General features: G+C 49.0%; 1 protein-coding gene across 1 annotated transcript in view; it reads right to left on the bottom strand.

Annotated features, from left to right (window-relative positions):
- Window positions 1-10,491, bottom strand: part of DUSP8 (dual specificity phosphatase 8) — a 107,155-nt gene extending 96,664 nt beyond the window's left edge. Inside the window, exon 1 of the mRNA XM_045015049.1 lies at window positions 10,448-10,491. The gene's annotated coding sequence lies outside the window, so the exon portion shown is untranslated. The remainder of the gene's footprint in view (window positions 1-10,447) is intronic.
- Between the last annotated feature and the right edge of the window lie 2,879 nt (window positions 10,492-13,370).

Raw genomic sequence — 13,370 nt, 5'->3', positions numbered from 1 at the left:
CCCATACAAACGATTCACAGACGTTAACCTGTTCTCAGGACATCTGAGGTAACAGACAGACAGTGACATGGGTTTGCAAAACCTGGTCAATCGAGTTGAGGCTTTGACAGCCTAGAGCTGAATCTCCCATGTTCAGGAGATTCGGACCCATGCAGGGTCAGCCTTAGGGAAAATGGTGTCCTGAGCGAATTTGTATTTTGGTGCTTCTGGCCCCTCTGGGTATGGCATCCCCCCATTTCCCCGTGGGCTCCTCAGCGAGCATTGCTGCTTGCTCCCCACCTCCAACACTGCTCCTCCGCACCCCCCTAGGCGGTTGTGAGGGAGGGGAGCGAGGAGCAGTGTCAGGGCTCCCTGCATCCAGATGACTTTTCCTACCTGGGATTAGGGATGCCAACCCTCCCAGTTTTGCCAGGAGTCTCCCAGAATCGGGCTCAATATCCCAGAAGCTACTGAAGCCAACCCGGGAGATTTTAGGCACTAAAAGTCCGGCGGTGCAGCGGGGCTAAGGCAGGCTCCCTGTCTGCCCTGGCCCTACACCACTCCCGGAAGTGGCCAGCACAGCCCTGTGGCCCCTGGGGGGGGGGGGAAGAGCCTGGGGACTCCACGTGCTGCCCCCACCCCCAGCACCAACTCCACCGCTCCCACTGGCTGGGAACTGTGGCTAATGGGAGCTGTGGGGGCGGTGCCTGCAGGCAGGGGCAGCACGTGGAGTCCTCCGCCCCTCCCCCAGGGACCACAGGGACATGCCAGCTGCTTTCGGGAGCGGCGCAGGGCCAGGGCAGGCAGGGAGCCTGCCTTAGCCCCGCTGCACCGCCAACCAGGAGCAGGGGCGGCTCTATGTATTTTGCCACCCCAAGCACGGCAGTCAGGCAGCTTTCGGTGGCTTGCCTGCGGGAGGTCGCTGGTCCCACACCTTCGCCTACCCGCCGCAGAATTACCGCGGGACACATGGACCTCCCGCAGAAATGCCGCAGAAACTGCCTGACAGCCACCCTCATCGCAACCGCAGGGCGCCCCCCGCAGCTTGCCGCCCCAGGCACAGGCTTGGTGCGCTGGTGCCTGGAGCCGGCCCTGACCGGGAGCCACCTGAGGTAAGTGCCTCCCAGCCAAAGCCTTCACCCCCTCCCACACCCCAACCCCCTGCCCCAGCCCTGAGCCCCCTCCTGTACCCAAACTCCCTCCCAGAGCTTGCACCCTGCAGCCACTCCTGCACCCCAACCCCCTGCCCAGGCTCAGCCCAGAGCCCTCACCCCCTCCTGCACCTTGACCCCCTGCCCCAGCCCAGTAAAAGTGACTAAGGGTGGGGGAGAGTGAGTGATGGAGGGAGGGGGCAGGGTCTTGGAGAAGAGGTGGGGCAAGGGTGATTGGGTTTGTGTGATTAGACAGTTGGCAACCCTACCTGGGCTGTATAAGGGGAGGACAGGAGAGCAGCAGCCCATGTGGGGGAAATTACTTGGATGCTCGGAGCCCTTGTTGTTGATCCTTGCTCCCCCCCACCCCTTACAGCTCCTAAGGGGGCACAGAGGAGCATTAGGAGGGTGAGCAGTATCTGTGTGTCACTGCTTGCCCCTCCCCGCCACATGTTCCTCCTCCGGGAGGAAGCAGAGCGAAATCTGGGTGCATAGGCGCCAACTTTCTCCAGCACCGGTGGGTGCTGGCGCCGCCCCCCCCCCTGGCCCTGCCCCCATTCCAACCCCTTTCCCAAATCCCCTCCCCAGCCCCGCCTCTTCCCCGAGTGTACCATGTTCTCCCCACTCTCTCCCAGCCACGCGAAACAGCTGTTTTGCAGCACAAGCGCTGGGAGCTAGGGGGAAAAAGCGGGCACGCGGCATGTTCAGGGGAGGAGGCAGAGTGGAGGTGAGCTGGGCGGGGAGCTGCCGGTGGGTTCAGAGCATCCACCAATTTTTCCCCGTGGGTGATACAGCTCTGGAGCACCCACAAAGTCGGCGCTTATATCTGGGTGCCTCTCTACGCGGCACTACCCCGCCACCTAGGAGCAGTTATGGACTCTACACCAGCAGCGCGCACCTCTGCACTGCCGCACGGTGTCCCCTTGACCATGGCACCCTGGGCAGTTGCTTAGGTGGCCCATCCCTAAGGCTGGCCCTGGACCCACGGCTCTGACTTGGGCATGTTACAGGAGAGTGACTCTGTAATAGTTACTATTTGTATTATATTAGTACCTAAGGTCCTAACTACAGCAGGGCCCTGTTACACTCAACACTGTGCATACACACTTTAGACCCCTTTTGCCTCTTGCTATCTAAATAGACAAGTTTTAGTATGGGGAATGAAAGCAGAGAGAGAATAAGTGACATTGCCAAGGTCCCACAAGAATGAGGGAGTAGTGTCATGAGTTGATCCCAGAACTCTCAAATCCTTGTCTATTATCTTAATCACAATGCTAGCCTCACTCCATTTCCCCCAACATACTCAGATGGAGATTGTTCAAAACAGTTTACTAGTTGGATTGTTTGTTGTTTGAGAGCAGGGGCAGGGTTTTGTTTCAGACAGACACAAACACACAACTCCCCTCCCCAAAAAACAAACAGCACCTCACCTTACTTTTCCATTTTTTCCCCCATTTTTCCTCTTGCCTGAATTTTTGAATATTGACTACATGTGAACTGTATGTCTGGAATACAGATTACGCACTTATATGTGTGATCCTTTTCTTCCAATGATTCCATACATTTTGTCAACTTAATCTCAGTTCAAATGTACAACTTGAAATCTGGGTCACCTATTATCTGTACATTTAATAAAAACCTCAACCTGATCATTTGGAAAGCTAGGGAGAGAAAGCTGGTTTGCCAGGAATTCCTCATCCATTTAAAGGAATTACTTCTCAACCTGAACCGTGGTTCCCCTGAACTACGGAGGAGTGGCTCTAGTTGCAGCCAGCGGTGTAGCTGCATCAGTGCAAGGGTTTAGAATTGCCAGGCAGAGCTGTTGTCTACTTCAGCTTGAAACCAGCACTATTTGGGGCTTATTGCACTGTACTTTAGCTACACTAGTTTATGCCACTGCAGCTATAGTAGGGCTGAAACCTGGGTAAACAAAGTTAAAGAAAGTTCCAGCGGTTCCCCTGAAGTTGTTCTTTAGGCTTCACTGTGCTCTGAAGTCTCCGGCCTTGCACCATTTCAGTCAATAGGGAGTGTTGCCATTGACTTGAATGGATGTAATGTAGAGTCCTAGAAGAGCAGGCTATTCCAGCATGGGGAGGTGTCAGCGTAAGGAGTGCTCGGGGTTCCCTATTACTGTAGCTCAGTGAATGCTAGCTCACATGGCAGATCAGCCAGGAATGGCCCCACTGAAGTGCAGTTCCCTTTAGGGCTGGCTGGCAACCTTTACGGGCCCACATCAAAGCTCATTGAAGTCAGGGGAAAGACCTTCCTTGACTACAATGGACTTTGACTCAGGTCCTAGAAGAGCCAGCTCTCCCAGTTAACTGACCCCCTGTTTACCTGGAGGTTTTCAGTGTACTTCAGTCTACAGATACATGGGGCTCCCTCTTTTCCAGCCCAGCAGCAGGCCTTGGAATGGAATCACAAGGCTACATAAGAGCTTCACAGAATGTGCCACACAGCTGATCTGCAGAATGCCGGTCCAAAACCTTTGTATTCAACACAGGGGCACCACTCTAACCCAATGGCAGTAATTAGCTCGCTAGAGTGTCCACGCTAACTTCATCTTTCAAGGGTACCTCGCCCTAGCTTAAGGGCCAGTTGTCAGTTTGGTAGCTTTGCCTGAGAAAGTTGGGGATCAGAGGAGTGATTTGTTTCCCCTGTAAATAAAGGCCACCTGAGAACATTCTGACCTGTTAAATAAGTTGGGGGAAGGGGAAAAGACCCTGAAACCTTAGGATCCCCATGCCCAAGTCATAATATAGGATTCTCCCTGCTCACTGTTGCAGAGCAAAGCAAATCCTTCCTCCCTTCACTCACCAGGGTCTCTGCCCATGTACAAGTTGGGGGTGGGGAAGCTTCTCTCTCACCCCCCCACCCCAAAAGGCAATCAGTTTAACCATATGCATGTCTGAGAATGGCTTTAAATCTCCCCACCCGTTTGCACCTCTGGGTGAACCTCAATAGCCCAGGTTTGTCATTTTCAATGCTGAAAGCACCTGCTGTCCTCCAGCCTGTCCTGTCTCTGCTCTGCGTTCTCCAAGACAGCCACGGAAATGCAGCACGGTGCCTTGGTCCTCAGCACATACTAATGGATTTGCAAAATGCCACTAAAATGGATATGGAATCTCACCCACATTGCCCAGGCATAGGCAGAAGCAGCTTCTGCCAATACTTTTATTGTTGCTTGCTGCAACACTTGCACTGATTTCCCATTATTAGTTTTACAGTCGCACTGAGAGACCCCAGCTAAGATAAGGGCCCAGTGCTAGGAGTTGTACAGACCTCTAAATAAAGAGCCCTTGCCCCAGGAAACCTACAGTGTCATCTGACAAGACAAAGTGGAGGAGGAGAAACTGAGGTGAAGTGATTTACCCGAGGTCACACAGCAGGTCAGTGGCAGAGCCAGGAATAGAATCCAGGGCTCCTGTATCCCAGGCCCCAACCCTGCCTATCCAACCATATGGCCTCTAAGTGCTGCCGCCTAAGGGTCTCTCAGAACATCCTTCACTGAGCAATGGCGGAGCTGAGGAATGTTGTGTTTTAGTGAGAGGCAGTGTGGTTACGATGCAGGGGGACGGTTGCGTTGTTTATTTACGGCCCAGAAAACAGAAATTAGATGCACAAGTTATGTTACTATGACAGGCCAGCCTCAACTTGTGCAGAGGGTTAAGTCTGCTGCTGCCCCTCTCTTGACTCACCAAGCTTTGCCCTGGCACTACAGCACACATGCCACCTCTGACCAGCTCTAGGGTAGGCACTGCCCTCCCGCTATGGGACCTAGATGGGACAGGCCGATGGGCCAGATTCACAGACTGTGTCAGTTGACTCCAACCACGCTCAACCAGTTTATATTAGCTGAGAGAATTTGGCCCAGGGTCTGGAGCTGGCTTGACAGCATTTGCAGCAACAGTGGCATCATCAAGCACTGAGTATTTGAGGGAGGAGGAAGGCAGAGAGCCAGCAGGAAAATGGCCAAGCCAAGCATTGCATAACAGTGGTATGTGTATTTGTGCACATGCCTGACATACGCCGTGCTCTAATTGGCCTTGGAGACTGCAGTCCCCCCCTGCCCAGGCACGGAAGGGGTTAATCTGTAACTCCACACACTGCCCTAGCGGGTGCATGACAACATCAATACGTACATGTATGTGTTCAGTACAAACATGCGAAGTCAGTGTCTTTGGAAGGGGCTGCAGTAGTCACATATTAGCCAACTCCTGGATGTTTGCACAACATGAGAACCGCCCCATTCCAACAGCTGCCAGTTACACAAGCCTTTCACTCAGCCAACAAGCTTTCCCTGTTCTCTGGCTCAGGGCATGTGCTTTCCCTGCACACTGAGGGTGCTGGAACAAGAGGAGGAATCACATGTGAACAGCACAAGGGGGTGTGGGCTCCTCAGAGTAATGTAAACAATGATGCAAAGGATGTTAAATGCTGGAGACTGGGGCTATACTCTGAGTCTGTGCCAGGTAAGCAAAAATCAATGTCACGTTGTTCCCTGAGCTCCTCAAGACTGGTGGCCTTTCAAGGCATGCACAGAGCAGGTTCTGTTCCTCGTGTGCACATTGAACAGGCTGAGGGGGCCCTCTGTCTGTTTGACAGAGAACAGCTGTCTGGTTGGTGCGTCTCCACCGGTGACAAGCCCACACTGGAGTACTAACCTCATCCTCCCCACAAGACAGTCTCTGCAGAGAAACGCGCAGGTCATTCTATGGCACCATACAGCCAGTGAAAGTGGGGTAGGTCCACACAGGAACTCAGTGGAAATCAACTGACAGTAGAAAACACTCCGCTGAAAACAGGAATGGAACATCATTTTTAACTGGTGGAACTGGCCAAAGTTTCTCAGCCAAAGTGCCTCAAAGGTGCCTCTGCTTGCTCCCCCTTCCAGGTAATTTCAAAACAATGTGTATAAAAAAAACCAAAAGCCTTTCAAAGGTTTGAAATTCCGGGTCTCTCCCTATTATCTGTGCCACTGAATGCAATAGAGGCCATGTCTTCACTGCCAAACAAGGCAAGTTTTTACAGAGAAATCACTACCTTGAGTCAGCTCTTACCTTGATGCAGGTAAACCCCAGGTGGAGGGAGCACACTCTTGACCTTACATCACGGTAAGAACTACCTGTGTCTTGTCTCCTCTAGGATTTTACAGCAAGATAGTTAACTTGCGTTATCTATCGTGCTGTAGAACACACGCCTTTTTTGGCAGTGAAGACATAGCCAGAGTGAGCTTGTCTTCACTAGGAAAAAAAGTAGGTTTAACTCATGTTAAAATCCTAGCAAAGACAAGGCGAAAATTCTGTAAAAAGAACAGGAGTACTTGTGGCACCTTAAAGACTAACACATTTATTTTAGCATGAGCTTTCGTGAGCTACAGCTCACTTCTTCGGATGCATAGAATGGAACACACAGACAGGAGATATTTATACATACAGAGAACATGAAAAGGTGGAAGTATGCATAACAACAGGAAAAGTCTAATCAATTGAGATGAGCTATCATCAGCAGGAAGAAAAAAAACTTTTTGAAGTGATAATTAAGATGGCCCATAGAAGGTGTGAGGAGAACTTAACATACGAAATAGATTCAATTAGTGTAATGACCCAAGAGTTAGCAGGTTAAGATTGCCAAAAAAACAAAGCGTTTTTAGTTTATGTTGTAGCTGTGTCAGTCCTAGGATATTAGAGACAAGATGGGTGAGGTAATATCTTTTATTGGACCAACTTCTGTTGGTGAGAGAGACAAGCTTTCAAGACACACAGTGCTCTTCTTCAGGTCTGAGAAGCTCAAAAGCTTGTCTCTTTCACCAACAGAAGTTGGTGCAATAAAACTTATTACCTCAGCCACCTTGTTTTTGTGAGGTGTTTAACTCGTTAGCTAACTTGAATTAAGACCACACCTTGATTTCCTAGTGAAGACACAGCCAGTGAATGATTCCAAGGGTTGGCTGGCTGTTTTGTTTCCTGCCCCACTTTTGGAGAGTTTTTAGAGAAAGCGTTGAAAAGTTTTGAGTAGCAAAAGGAAAAAGTGAAAGATAAAAACCCCAGAGACCCAACCCTTGGAATCATTCGTTCTGTTGCATTCAGTGGCAAAAGAAGGGGATATAATTCTGAAATTTAGAAACATTTTGTGCAAACAAACAGAAGTTGAAAAAAAAGATGTTTGGTTGACTTTTTTTGTGGCGAAAAAAGGAATTTCCAACCAGTTCTAATAACTGGGTAGCAATTTTCATCTGTACAAAACAAATGATAAGGCCTGTTCATATTATTTATAAGGGTAGCACCTAGAGGCCTCAGCAAACATCAGACCCCACTATGCTAGGCATTGTGTAAACACGTTGTAAGAGAGTCCCTGCCACGAAGTTACTATCTAAGCTGACAAAGGGGGAAAAAAGCACAGAGGGGTGAAGTGACTTGCCCATTCACCTAGCAGGTTAATGACAGAACCTGGAAGAGAACCCAGGACCTTTAGTCTAAGGCCCTGTCTACTAGACCACACTGCCTTTTAAGCACAAAGGCTTGAATTATGATTTCTTTCAATGCATAGACTTTCCCTTCCCCTCCCCCACCTTAGTTCTGGGCACATTGATACAGGTTAAGATATAATAGCCACACAGTTCCACTCCAGTCAGAATGGGACTCTCCTGGTAGGCCTGGTAAGAGAGAGAGAGCAAATCTGGGAAGCCAGTCTAGGATCTGGCAGACCAAGGGTCAGAAGCAAGTTCCAAAGGCAAGATGACTTCATCGAGAAGGCCCTGTTTGCAGGCCTCTCATTTAAATTGAAGGGAAGCAGCTTGAGCACCTCCACTGAGAGTGGGGGCTTAGCCACCTCTACCTCACACTTAGACCACCGATGAAGCCCCATAAACAGCTTTGGAGAGCAACCTCCCTTCTCTACTTCTCTTAACAGCACACTCAGGCAGTGTAGTGCTGCCAGTTTAAGGGGCATGACCTTCATTTAGGGTCCCCCCAGACAGGGACATATGGCTAATGCAAAACGCATGAATTCTACGCTGAGGGGTCCTTTGCATTAACACCACATCACTTTTCTCACTAAAGATATGGCCCTGTGAGCAGAGATACTGGAATCCACAATAGACACATGTATGCCTATGTCATGTAGCTGTTACATGGCAGATAATCTGAGCTCCAGATCTCCCTAGTGGCACACTTTCCACCAGAGATCTGTGTGTAGCAAGCCCTTTCCAACCCTCACAAATCTGTATATAGGGCAGCCAGGACCCTAGCGGCCTATGCACTACTTCCCTCTCACTTAAACCCCATTATGAAGGCTGAAGGGATACATAGGTCTTGTTCTGGCCCTCTGTGCTGTCACCCCTTGAACATAAGCTGGTCACACAGCAACAGTACCCGGCTAGGCTGTGGTACGGCCAGAGCCTCATGCCTCTCAACATACCAGCTGGAGATCCAAAGCTGAGGATGGAGCGGGGCATGCTGCACATCCAAAATGAAGGTGATGGAATTGCTCCTACAGAGGCATTTTACCTGACCCAGTACTCTACAACCAGAAGAAGGGCTGGTTCAGCTCTTACTATCCTGGCCTGAGAAACCTGGGCTCAGTTCTGTGCTCTTAGGAAAGTCACTTCAATGGCATTTAAGTGCCTAAATACTTTTGAGGATTTGGGCATAGGCTCTCTGTGCCTCAGTTCCCCATCTGTAAAATGGGGATCAAAAGCACTGTCTACAGCACAGGGCATGTTGTGAGGATAAATACAGTAAGAATTATGAAGTGCTCAGATACTATGCTAATGGGGAGCACATAAGTACCCTGGATAGAATGACTCAAGTTACTATTATGAATGAAATGTCCTCAAACCACTCCCCACGGCTCTGGCTTTAAGAGCCACAGTCTGTTCCATCAGCCATAAATCACCTACAGAGTCATAATGGGTTCTACTTTTCTGCCATCAGGTGCATCTTGGTCTCACTTTCCCCTCTGATCCGCATTCTTCCTCTAGGGGCAAGGACAGTTTGGGTCTTTTAGACTTTGGCTCTCTGGATAAAGCAAAACTTCCCTCCTTCTACAGAAATCCAAAACAATTCAAAATGGTCCTTTGCCCTCACTGTGCTCAACAATCGCAAAGCAGTGCAATTACTGCAGCTATCAGTAATAAAAATATGGGAGAAGCAGCTCCTATCTACCTGGGCACTATGGGGTTAGGTTTCTCATTCATTTTAGGTTAAAAACCAAAACAGACAGTTGAGGCACTGTTGGAGGAGAGCATAACTAGGCTCAGGTGCCACATGAGGCACAAGGGCAAAGACTGAGGCCTTTCAACCCATCAGGAAGTGGCCCTAGGACTATGTCTATACTGGGGATTTGTCCAGATTCCAGCAACTGATGGACAACATCACACCCATGCAGATGCATGGAGTAGACAAGGAAAGCTGTGATTTTCACTGGTGGATCTTACTCAGTCTATATTAGGCCTAGTAACCCACACCTTAGCGTGGCTTATTGTGCATTTAGAACAGAATAAAATGAAAAAAATGGCTGCAGCATTGCTATAGTCAGTAGTTCACTATGAATCCCACACACACCCCAGTAAACCTCATCCCCTTCCCCCAAATAGCACTCCCATGAGCAATTACACCAGACAAGGATTGTTCCTGAAGCAACAAAACAAACTAGAATTTGAGGGAGGAAGTCATGTGCAATAGAATAGGTAGCATCAAACAGTGAAAGAAGACACTGAGTAACTTGGTGGATAGTAGGTGGTCCTTTAGTTCTTCTTTGTAGCGTGAAGTGAGTCAAGTGACCCTAGCTGCAGGAAGAGGCAGTAGGGGCAGCTGTCCTGCTGGTTGTTAGGATGTGTCAGAGAGTTCTGCCCCAGTCTGTTAGTAGTGAGGTCTCAGCTGTGTGTTCTTAGGAGTTTGGTGCAGGGCTGGAATGTCACAAAAGGCCCAACTGGGAAATGAGAACACCACTTTGGGCAATCAGTGTGGCAAGAGCACATTGTGACTGAAGTAACAGGGCCTTGCCTGCCACTGGCAAGCCTGTATATGAGATAGGCCAGGCGGGTGAGGTAATATCTTTGATTGGACCAATTTCTGTGGATGAGAGACAAGCTTTCAAGCCACACAGAGCTCTTCCTCAAGTCTGGGAGAGGTGCTCACTTCCCTCTGGGCACAAGTAGGGTGACCAGACAGCAAGTGTAAAAAATCAGGTGGGGGGGGGCAGGGGGGGAAATAGGAGCCTATATAAGAAAAAGACCCAAAAATCAGGACTGTCCCTATAAAATCAGGACATCTGGTCACCCTAGGCACAAGTCATTTACTCAAACCTCTGCTCACCACATGCTATAGCTCCCAGACGATTTTTCCCCTGACTTCTCTCAGTGCTGCAGGGAAGGCACCAACTTCAGCACTTGCTACTTGCTAAGGTGCTGGCTTTTGTAATCATTCCATCCCTTCTCAGCTGGGTCGATAATTGACCAGGGTTGGCTGGCCCCTGGCTTCCTCACCTCCTTGCCTGGCCATTAAAGGGCCAACCACCCTGTTACACCAGAGTTATAATTAATGCTAACAAAAATGTTGGAAGGGATAACAATTAAACCTCATTTTTCTGGGCTAAAGGTAATCCAGAACTATTAGAGATCAGGAGTCACAGATTTCAAGGCCAGAAGGGACCATTGTGATTATCTCACCTGATCTCTAGGGTAAGACCTAAACTGGGCAGAAGGTTATTTTAGATCTGCCTACTTTGTGATTCTTACACCTTCCTCTGAGGCATCTGTCTGAGTGAGGATACTGGCATGGCTGGAGCCTGGACCTCAGGTCTGATCCAGGCTGACAAATCCTTTGTATGGAAAACACCAAATGCAGTGTGGATGTTACTGCAAACAAATAACAAATCTAATGAGTATTATTACTACTACTACTACTAATCCACCCTCTCAGTCCCCAACAGTTTATGACGTGAGCCAGTTCAATATTCCCTGTTGTTCCTTAAAACACCATCCATTGTCTTTTAGATGAGACGATCCATCACAGAAAGAGATGATCATAACGCATTTGCTGCACTTGTTAAATGGAAGGAAAAGCTTGGTTTGGGTTAGTTCCAATGTTGTGTCAGCTCTTATTTTATCTGAATTGTTTCATTTATTCCCTATACAAAGTATGCCTGTCACCCGGTGTTGAAAGCCCAGACCTAAAGATGAAGACAGCTGTGGAGGTAGCACTGTGCCTACAAGAGTTCATAGACTGTAATGCAATGTGATTTCTGAATGGAAAGCATCCTGCAGTACAATCTGTGGCACTACAAACCATAACAGCACATATCTACTAGTAGTGTTCCTCCTTCCAGTCAATCCCACAGTTACCTACATTCCAGACCAACTTGGTGTCTCCTCACTTTTGTTGTGGCAAATGGATTACATCAGAATACAAAAGACTGAGGTTATAGTCATTTATCTTAAAGGAAGGGATTCATGCAGGACACAGCTGTCAGTGTCCTGCATGAATGATTTATTTATGCCCCTCATTTTGGATCTTTGTCACACACTGCATCCTGGCTCAGACCTGCTGGGGCCAGGGCCAAAGCCAAAGCCTGAGCCCTACCGCCCAGGACCGAAGCCAAAGCCCAAGGGCTTCAGGGGCTCAGGTTACAGGCCCCCTGCCTGGGGCTGAAACTCTTGGGCTTCAGCTTTGCCCCCACCCCCTGGCTGGGATGGTGGGGCTCAGGTTTTGGCCCTGCCACCCGGGGCAGCTGAGCTCAGGCTTCCGTCCCCCCTCCTGGGGTCGTGCAGTAATTTTGTAGTCAGAAGGGGACAGCAGTGCAATGAAGTTGGAGAACCCCTGTTCTAGTGTAAACTGAGCCTAACACACTTTTCAGTTTTGCTGGCTGTTTTGACTATTGTTTTAAAAAAGCATTTTGGGTTGACTGGAGACAAGACAATTTTTTGGCAAACCAAAAAGTAAAAAAAGAAAAAAAATCATATTGGGTCCAATGCAACATTTTGTTCGACTCAAAGTGAAATGTTGTTTTGGTTTTGAGCTATTTTTAAAGGGTTTAAAATAAAAAAACCCACCTGAAGTAAATTTTGACACAAAAAGCCATTTCAAATAGAAAAAAAATCAAACGGTTTGTTTAGAAAATGTTGAAATGAAATGCGCTGTCATTTTCAGATTTTTTTTTCTGTGTGTGTGAAACAATTTGGCAGATTTGACAGGAATCAGTGAAATGTTTCGGTTCACCTCAATCTGCATTTTTTTGGTCCAAAAAGGTTTTGGGTTGAAAAAGTTCATCAAGTTCCAGGAGCGGCTCTAGGTATTTTGCCGCCCCAAGCACGGAAGGCAGGCTGCCTTTGGCGGCTTGCCTGCAGGAGGTCCCTGGCCCCGCAGATTCGGTGGCACGCCTGCGGGAGGTCCACCGAAGCCGCGGGACCAGCGGACCCTCTGCAGGCATGCCGCCGAAGGCAACCTGCCTGCCGCCCTCGCGGCGACCGGCAGAGCGCCCCTCGCCGCTTGCCGCCCCAGGCATGCGCTTGGCGTGCTGGTGCCTGGAGCCGCCCCTGTCAAGTTCTATCAGAGACAGGATAAGAGTGTCGCTGGACCTGTGGTCTAATCCAGTATCATCAATTTCTTCTTGTCAAGCAGGAAGGTAGATAGATGGGTCAGGTTATTAATGGACTTCCATCTCTAGGTCACCCATTCAAATGCTGCCCAGGCTAGAGTTGGGGCATATTGGCAGAGCATTAGAGAGAAGTTGGAAAAGCTGAGCTGTAACTAGACTTTATTCTCCAGTTTGGTCACTCTGGTGCCTTTAAGAGTGATACAGTCACTTTAGACCAGAACCCTGAATTGTCTGAGAAGAAGCTGTGTGGAAGGCGCTCTGGTGTGATTGTTCATGCAAAGGCTATGGGTAATCTTACTGGATTCTACCAGAATGCATTTTATAGCAATTGCACACGGCATTGTTATGAGCATAACAGAGCACTCTTGCTGAGGAAGGCTAATGAAGGTGAAGTCTAATTAAGTTTTCAGCGAGGTACCCTTTCATGGTCTATTGGTTTGGCCATTTAGGTCTTAATAGCACAGTGCCTGCACTGTGCTGATGTGATTGAACAATTAGTGAAGAAAGACCCATCCCATTAGTGGTTTGGGCACCTATCATGCAGGCGTGAATCCGTGTTGTACCTTGATTTCCTGCTCCTCGGGATGATGAATCTGACCCAGATGCTCACGGGTCCTTTAGTTCCCAGCTTGAATTAGCATC

This window comes from Mauremys mutica, chromosome 4 (assembly GCF_020497125.1).
Source record: "Mauremys mutica isolate MM-2020 ecotype Southern chromosome 4, ASM2049712v1, whole genome shotgun sequence".
Taxonomy (NCBI): domain Eukaryota; kingdom Metazoa; phylum Chordata; order Testudines; family Geoemydidae; genus Mauremys; species Mauremys mutica.
The sequence above is the reverse complement of the archived record's forward strand: the minus strand, read 5'-3'. Positions and strand labels throughout refer to the sequence as shown.